We start from the raw sequence: 8,219 nt of genomic DNA on the forward strand, positions 1-8,219 counted from the left end.
TTATTTATTTATTTATTTATTTATTTATTTATTTATTTATTTATTTATTTATTTATTTATTTATTTCAGGAAAGGAAACAAAGATTTGCGTTTCTGTACACAAGTTTTGAATAGAAATCTTATGAAGTTCCGAATTCCCCAATTTTGATTTTTTTTCGCGCGGTCTCATTTAATTAAGACATAATATTGTGTAATAGCCACGTGCTGTGTTGCCATAATCGAAGACAATACTGATTAAGCCGGATATTGATCCGGATATTGATCATAAACACAGCAGGGTATATCGAGTGTCAGTTTTCTCGGATTAGGTAAGTTAGCGCAATTGGTGTTGAATGTCTTAACGGTATTTTTTACTGTCAATTTCCTAGTTAAAATAAAATTATGTATCTTGGAAACAGTTTTTGTAATAAAAAAATAAAAATTGTCGTAGTTTGATTTAAAAACTCAAGTTAAGAACATACTAAATTATATATTGATAGTAAAATCACTTTTTAAATTGGACTTTCGAATTTTTACCGATGCTTCAAATATTCTTATACTTATAAAGTTTTATTTTAATTATGAAATCCGCAGATAATGTGAAAGGATCTTTATACTTCATTTATGTGTATAAGTAAGTAAGTAAGTAAGTAATTTATTTATTTTAATGGGGATACGGACAAAAGCCCCCCCCCCCCCCGCCCCCGGACACCCCCCCCCCCCCCTCTAAAAATGACAAGGTGGACAAAAGCCCCCCCCCCCCCAAGAAATTTACACGTAGGACAAAAGCCCCCCCTATCAAAAATACAGGTAGGACAAAAGCCCCCCCCCCCCCCAGTCTATCAAACAATTGTTATTGCGAAATCTCGTCGGTTCAAATCTGGAACTTGATGTAATTTAACAAATAAATGCATTGATATACGTTAAGATTTAAATTTAAAGGTACAAAAGTTCTATTTTTATTTATTGTGTAATTCGTACTTATAATTAATTGATGCTATGAATGTTTTTATGTTTACTTTATTATATTTGTGCAGTACAAATGTACATGAATATTTTCAGAGAATCGCTTTTCAAAGCTTATCAAGGAAATAAAAGTGAAAGGCGCATTCTTGTCTAGATTTATTTGAAGAATAACCCAAGTTCCCGAACACTGGGCGTGTAAAAATAGATAGTAATCAGTCTGGTCTATAAACCTTAGGGAGGCTTTTGTTGATGGAGTGGGGGGGGGGGGGCTTTTTGTCCTATGTGTAAATTTAATGTGGGGTCTTGTTTTACCCGCTTATTGTTGTTGTCACAAAAATTTGTGTAATTTATAAATATTTCTTAGCGCTTCTAAAACGTTTATTATTATTATTATTATTATTATTATTATTATCATCATCATCATCATCATCATCATCATCATCATCATCATCATCATCATTATTATTATTATTATTATTATTATTATAATCACTATTATCATCATCATCATCATAAGTATTCATCATCATCATCATTATCATTATATTATTATTATTATAATCACTATTATCATCATCATCATCATAAGTATTATCATTATTATTATTATTATTTATTATTAATATTATTATTATTATATTTATTATCAAAAAAATAAATAACCGATTGAGCATTAGAATCGAAGTTTTGCCTATGAAAAAGTATCAATGGTTATGTTAAACATGTATGCAAAGTTATCGTTTATGGATACATGATATTTCCAATTTAATATTGCATTATTTTGGATCGAATAAAGGTCTTAGCATGCTGGTTTCTTCCATTATCACCGACCTTAGTATAAATCCGTGGCATTATTAATGCTAAATGCTTTATAACACAAACGGTATCTAGGCATATCCCTCGTTTTCAAAACAGCCAATGAGTTTAAAGCGTTGGTTTTGTATCATGTGAATCCTATCAACCAATCAGAAATAGCGCGGGCGAAATGAAAAAAGAAAAACGGGATTGGAAATGGATAGTAAATAAAATTCAGAATATTGCAAAACAAGGTAGGTTAAAAGTTATTTTTTATCGTTGCAATATCAATATGCGATCAATAGAATAGTTGCATTTTGTGAACAACAGCTTATTTCAGGGTTAAATTGATTTGTTTTTAGAAAACTTTAACACTGTTTGTTCTGTTTCGCTGTCCAATATGGCCGCCGGATTAGAAAATTAAAGCAGGGATATATCCCTCAATTTAGACTGGGAGGTTACGAGTTTGATTTTAATTTCTAAACTGTATCTTGTTTAATTAATAATTTGTATGAAAAATGCAAATCAAAAATATGAAAAGGGCATTTGTTAAATGCGTTAAGCATAATTTCCCTTCAGGGTAAAAAAGACACCGAGTAAAAAATTAAGATATTTAAACACCGAAGATGTCAAGGTATTACAGCCCCTGGACATGGTAATACAAAGGGATTAATCAGTGTGTGTGACACGACCTATGTATGCTTGATTGGTCAACTAATTGGACTTTATGATCTTGAGCGATCTCAATTATCACTTAACAGCAGGGGTGCGAATCAATGTGCAAGAAAGATCATATCGAAAAGAGACACTCAAATTCTATTTATTTTAATAGTAATTTATGAAATTGATAGCCGAAAAATAGGTTATGTTTTATCTATTCAATATAATAACAAAAATTATCAGATTTAACAGATTAACATATTTTAAAAGAAAAAAAGTACTTCTAAAAAATAGGTTTATAATTTTTTAGATAAAATTGTTTCTCAGTCTTGATAATTTAACGAGCAGAATACTTGTTTTATATTCGCAGTTTTTATTTTTATATAAATCCCCATTATTTGATGCAAACATAAGTCAATTTAAAGACTCCGCTCTTTTCAATTTTATTCACTTTTTTTAAATTTCTGTATTCATGTTGTTATATATTTCTTATTTATATTAACCTATTCTTAAATGAATACAAATCTTAAACAAAAATAGGAAACAAACATTTCTTTTTTATTTAAATCATTATACATTTAGATGAATAAATAAAATGAAAATAATTGTCAGAATTTTTTATTTACATTAATGCAAAGAATGTGTATGATTGCATGTAATATGGCCGACAGGTGTTAAGTTTAACAGTTAACTGTTAATTCACTTACCCTTGGTGTCAAAACATATGAGCCGCGTCACGACAAAACCAACATAATGGGTTTGCGACCAGCATGGATCCAGACCAGCCTGCGCATCCGCGCAGTCTGATCAGGATCCACGCTGTTCGCTATCGGTTTCTCTACTTGTTATAGAGTTTGTAAGCGAACAGCATGGATCCTGATCAGACTACGCGGATGCGCAGGCTGGTCTGGATCCATGCTGGTCGCAAACCCATTAAGTTGGTTTTGTCGTGACGCGGCTCAATTATGTTTATTTTTACATTGATACGAAGCTTAGATCAGGAGCCTGTTGTCGGTGTAAGAATTTTAAAACTCGTCAATATAAAATATCGCAACGAACCAGAAGTTTCAAAACGGTTTTGTTTGTATTGTTTTAGCATTAATAGTAATTAGCAAGATCGAGTTTACTCGCAATTCAGGACAGACAACTCTTGGTTTTCATTCGATATTTTTGATTATTTATCTACGTTATTCAGGATTACCCAGATTTTAAATTGTATAAACATGAACTGAGTTTTCGACATTTACAAGGGATTTTTTTATTGGACAAATTAAAATTTAAAATATTTTTTTCTTATTATAATAAAAACTCTTTGTTTAGTTTTTAAGATAAACATTACGCATAAGGTGATATCGCATGGGTCAGTCACAAACACGCGCCTGTTTGAGGAAACAGTTATTGAATATTTCATTATACATAAATTTAAACGCTTGAAAAACTGTATTGAGCCTTTGTACATCACACATTTTTCGACATTCCATATTGTGACTTATATTTCACATAAAGCAATATGGTAACACACGCACGCACGCACGAGCACACAAAATACATAACTACACATGCACATAAAAGTGAACACGTTCCTACAGTATTAACCCTTTCGCACATGTGATCACTTATGAAATATTTTCAATGTGCTCTTTATCATTTTATGCTGAAGTTATATTATGATTTTTCAGGACAGTTAAATCTTCTAGAAATGCAGCTGTGCCCTCTTTACAGCAATTGTAGATGAAGCAAAGTATGGTAGCAAGTTATATAGATGTAAGTTCACGTATATACATTGTTGTGTTTTGTGAATAAAATAAGACAATTACACGGACGTACTGTCTGTAAAGAAGAGTTACCCAGACTCATATATTCCACTCTGTACTGACATCATGTGTTTTTTATTCTTTCTCAAGGCAAAGTCAAATTTCCTTAATTACACGCATATATTTTGACAAGAATAAATGTGGTTACTTATAAATACATTAGTTCTCTTTTATATCTTGTTAGAATCAATTCTTAGGCGGAATGATGTCACACTTCATAAAATGATGCCAATTAAGGCATATATGATATAAGCATTTTGCCGCGCATTTGAAAATGCTAAACCATACTTGCTTTTAATATGCAAAAATCAAATATATAAAATAAAAGAATTAACTCGAATACACACAATGGTTTGATATAGATGCACTGTGCATGCGACTTTATTTTATTAAATTAGTTTTCTTTTCTTAAACATATTACTGTATCAAAAAATATGTATTTCTTTACAGTTTAATCACTTTTATATATGTTAATGATAGTAATTTTTTAGTTACTACGTACGTAAAGCGATAAGTACGCCGCTTTGATAATGTGAGAGTGACGTTACATATTCTTTTTTACATGTACACTAAAGTTAACAACATTTGTCTGAATAGGTAAAACAGGGTTTTCAAAGCGAATATAATGTCAGATAAGAAACAGAATTTGAAATGTCTTGATGGAAAAGTTAGAATGTCATACACATTCAATTTTATCACAAGTTCGAGCCTCACATGTTGTCTTACTTTTTTGCGTTTTTCTTTCCATATATTTTTGTTAATTTTAAATTAGAAAAATGAATTGGGATAGAAAGGCAGTTTTGTTATGATATTTAATAATTTAGATATACATGCACGGATGATAGTGATTGTTATCCTGTATAGAGTGTAGTATGTAGTAGTCATAGTACTTTTGCAGTGCAATAGTATTTCGTGCAAACTTAACTATAGTTGAAACAGTCTGTGTACAGTATCATGCATTCCGTATAAGTTTGCACCAACTTGCAAAATAGGGCTAAATATAGCTACACTTAAAACAAAATGAGAAGTTAAGCATTTATAATCTTTACAATAAATGATACAAAACTTTCTAACCTGATTGATAATTATAAAGCAATATTTTTGGAAAAAAAGGTGCAATCCGGGCCTAGCTGTCTTGCATTGTTATTTACCACAACCTTACCTACTGCATTACGCTGAGAGTCGGTTAATTTGTTGATAATTTAATTTATATAGCTAGCCTGTTTGAAGATAATAAACACAATATGATAGCTGTTTTACACCTAGATAGTGGACTTGACCACCTCGTCACTTAATAATCATACTAAACGCACAGTACTTGTGCGCACGTGAAACATATTGCGTTGATACGTAAATGTTTCACGTGCGCACGTAATAGTCGCATTCGCATGAATTAACTAAAATATTTCCTATGTTATTTTATGCAATTGTCACATATGATACGTATATTTTATTATCTGAATTTGATTTCATACTATCAGATTAATGCTATAGGCAAGGGAGGATATTTTGATTTATTATTTCGTGAGAATTATCACTTTATTTTAGAGATGACACACTGTAAGAGATTCTATCGTCAACTTACCTAGTTAAACAGTCTTAACAATAAAAAAAATATTAATCTACACTATTGTATATTGAAGGTATTCATTCTTTGCTGAGATAGTTTTTGAAACAATTGAAATTGAAACAAACAATAATCCAAATTTGTTAAGATAAACGTTTTTATATAAATGAAAAGTATAGCTGGGTATTCCGCCTTTTACTTAACTGGATATCATTGTGCAAACACGGGTCTACATCTGAGTAACAAATATCTGTACTTTTTAAGCCTTTTTTTCAAACGAATTGACTCCTACTAACGATGCTAACATACATCGTAAAACGATCAAAAAGATTATGTCAGCACTTTTTCCCACTACAATGTTATTTTGTATTAATATATTTTTAATCAATAAAACACTCTTTACATAGAACAAAGATACCATTATCATTTATATTACAGGTGTGAAATAAATATATTCGTAAAAGTTTTATAACAAAAACATATAACTTATCATCCGTCTTAGATTAATCATTTCATTTAAATCCTGTGTAAATGGTTGCTTATAAATAACATCTTTATCCTAATAATAAAAAATAATTTTGAAATTTGCGTTAGAAAAAAAAATGTATATATGTATACGCTTAAAAAATGCTTGTGTATAGTCTTTTTGAAAGTTGTGATAACTATTTCATGACACTATTTAAACAGGATTTTAAACTCTCTTTTTCAGATACACACATGCCGAAGAGGATTGTAATATCTGGAGATAACATTTCCTACGTCACGAAATAGACACCGTCACACTGGTCTACGTAACATTCCTATAAATGATTGATATATTAAAGTGCTTTTAAGAACGGTGTTTGAATGACGAATTTCTGTGAATACGGATTTTTAGTTTTAATGATTATTATTAAAACTTTCTGTAATAATCAATTTGTGCTATGGACTCATTTTCCTAAAATAATATGTGAATGTTAACACAAACAAATGATATGAATATCTTTAAAATATTTTATGGGTGTAATACAAGTGGCTCATAAAAATCATTGTTAAGATAAATAGAATCAACCTTCAAGTTGGTATAGTTTGTTCTAGATTTAAACAACATGCAATTCATAAAGGTTACTGCTTGAAAATATCGAAACATGTACATGTATAACTCGATCTCTAAAGAAAATATCGCAGTGCGGATTTTCTCCACTTTGATACGTATTTCATGACTCTGTATCGCATCATACCGGTATATCGCCGTTCCGTTGCAACGCTACATTAATTTGTCCCTCTGGAATAAGGCTTGCAACAATATATGACTGGCGAAGACATGTTTATTTTGTTTAATATATGTATACATATTGAATATATGTTTATGAAATAATAAATATTTAAGAGTGACTCTATTTGGTTTTTACTTTATTATTTGAAATACTCCAATTGTGAAGATAAAGCTCTTAAGTCTATGACTTTACAGTTCCCATTCAAAATGTGTAATAAAACATGTTCTATTGTACAAGTCTGCATTTCGGTCATGTATACGTGTCACTTATATGTAAATGCATGCTTTTGATATTATCTGTATCTTCTTTTATCAAGAAAATACAGTTCTATATTCCCTGTGGACAACTAAAAATGCAATTCCGTATATCCCCTGTATATATTGAAAATATGATTCTGTATACCCCCTGTATATGTAGAAAATACGATTCCGTATATCTTCTGTATATGTAGAAAATACAATTCCGTATATCATCTGTATATGTGGAAAATACGAGTCCGTATATCCTCTGTATATGTAGAATATACGGTTCCGTATATGCTCTGTATACGTAGAAAATACGAGTCCGTATATCCTCTGTATATGTAGAAAATACGGTCCCGTATATCCTCGGTATATTTATAGTATACTAGGGAAAACAACCTTAATATAGTCCGTATACGGGATTTTATTCTCCGTATACTTCAAAAGTACGAACAAATATACGTTCATGTATATGGGGCAAATACGGAATTCCGTATATGCCTGATGCATATACGGACTTCCCGTATACCCGGTGTTCCCTATACGGACTCGTATACTTGGTCCGTATATTCGACGAATTCATCCCGTACACGCCCGTATATGTCAAAAATACGGGACCGTATATTCCCGTATATCAGTATATTTTTCGCAGTGCTATTTGTACATTGCGGATATCAGTACAGACATATTAACATGCAAGTATAATTATATACGACAAAACACAATATAAATATTTCTGAATTAATCTTTTAACCATATTTTATACCATATTCACCGTGTTTAGGAACATGTTTGATTTCATATTTGATCAGCATTTAACAAAACTTATGGATAGATACACATTGACAATCCGTGTGATTTTAATCGGGTAATGTTTTAACTGTAAACGTATCCGTTAGCATGTGTACTTGATATATAAACATTTTTTCATTGTGTCGTT

At 30.6% G+C, this 8,219-nt stretch overlaps 1 long non-coding RNA gene across 1 annotated transcript; it reads left to right on the top strand.

Annotated features, from left to right (window-relative positions):
• The first annotated feature begins 1,534 nt into the window (after positions 1-1,534).
• LOC132716413 (uncharacterized) lies at positions 1,535-7,927 on the top strand. Its single transcript, XR_009623802.1, has 3 exons — positions 1,535-1,994; positions 4,080-4,164; positions 6,491-7,927. It is a non-coding gene; the product is annotated as an uncharacterized LOC132716413 (long non-coding RNA).
• The last annotated feature ends 292 nt before the right edge of the window (positions 7,928-8,219 follow it).

Source organism: Ruditapes philippinarum, unplaced genomic scaffold (assembly GCF_026571515.1).
Source record: "Ruditapes philippinarum isolate M1 unplaced genomic scaffold, ASM2657151v2 ctg20197_1_1_1_1, whole genome shotgun sequence".
NCBI classification, from domain to species: Eukaryota; Metazoa; Mollusca; class Bivalvia; order Venerida; family Veneridae; genus Ruditapes; species Ruditapes philippinarum.